The sequence below is a fragment of the Malurus melanocephalus genome, unplaced genomic scaffold (assembly GCF_030028575.1).
Source record: "Malurus melanocephalus ecotype Western Australia unplaced genomic scaffold, MMel_1.1 scaffold_139, whole genome shotgun sequence".
Lineage (NCBI taxonomy): Eukaryota > Metazoa > Chordata > Aves > Passeriformes > Maluridae > Malurus > Malurus melanocephalus.
The window spans coordinates 1,615,617-1,616,895 of record NW_026623371.1 but is presented as its reverse complement, the minus strand read 5'-3'; the positions used below and the strand labels follow the sequence as shown (position 1 = coordinate 1,616,895).

The window sequence follows — 1,279 nt, the reverse complement described above, 5'->3', positions numbered from 1 at the left end:
CCGGTTTTGCACATATTATCTCCCCTGATTTTTGTCACACCCAGATGTGTTTTTCCTCCCTTATGAACAAATTTGCCTTCTTTACACTCTCAATTCTGCTCATTGGAAATGCTACAGATCCCCCTGCCTGCTCCCATGAGCTAAAGAAGTTTCACATAATTAGGTCCGAATACCCTTGGGCAGAATGCAGTATTTCACCAGACTCACTGAGGGAATTTGTACAAGACCAATTTAGGAGAGGAAAAAGAATTGGACTGATTTATTGTATTTTGTAGGGCTGAACTGCAGACCTGTAAATTGTTAAACATTCCACAGCCAGCTGAAGCGGCTGTTGGCACAGGCACCTCTGGGTGCTCTTCTGAGGTGAGTGTTACAATCACTCATCAAATGCCTTTTTCAAAGGCTTCACCTGAGTTAGCTACTCAGATTCTGAGAACCTCTGCTTGCATAATCAGAGCAAAAATCAATTCATCTTCTGTTTCTCAGTCCCAGCAGACACTTTCTAGAACTAACCTTCATATTTGTATCCCAGCCCTTCAACAAACAGGRTCTGCCCATTTCAGATTACCACTGCTAGGTTTAAAAGCTAATGCTGGTAGGCATAGTCCAAGACATCAGTATTTCTTTAAGTCTCAGTCTTTACTTCCTTCTCATCCTTTCCTATAACTCATTTTAAAATTGTGCGACATAATGAATCATGATAGTCAAGTGAGGGGCACTACAGACAAACAATCTAATAAATAAATGCTGTGTTTCAAGAAGACAAACATTTGGAAAGACTCTGCAATGCCACTTTCTGTTATGAATTGTTACAGATTGACTAGAGCATATTATGATGTGAAGGAAATGTGATGAGAAAGAAATATTGCTCATTGACTCCTCCCCTCTCCCCTCTCTTTATCCAGTCTTCCTAGACAACCTGGAATTGGTGGGATAATTTGGTAACCAGTGTTGCTTCTCTTTCCCGTTATGTTTGTGCCTGGCAACAAATACTTTCAAAGCTGCTCGCTTTATATTCCACGGTGCCCCTTTTTCTGACCCCCCACCCCCACCAGCCAGCGATTGCTAGTGGCCGAGTTAAACTGCCAAAAGGGCCATGCATTTTGTACGTTCGGGGCTAGTAAGTTTGTTTTGSGGTTTTTTTTCGGTTTGTTCCTTCTCTCCCCTCCTTGCCAGTACGCGTGAGCGGCGTGGGGACACAGAGGGGAGCATTGCCAGGCGCAAAGCCGCGGGGACCTGCGGGCAGGGGAGGGCGAGCGGGGAGCAGTGGGCAGGGGGC

At 44.9% G+C, this 1,279-nt stretch overlaps 1 protein-coding gene across 2 annotated transcripts in view; it reads right to left on the bottom strand.

The window, feature by feature from the left end:
- VSTM2A (V-set and transmembrane domain containing 2A) overlaps positions 1-1,279 on the bottom strand; it is a 29,798-nt gene that overhangs the window by 27,003 nt on the left and 1,516 nt on the right. The gene's annotated exons all lie outside the window — the stretch shown is intronic.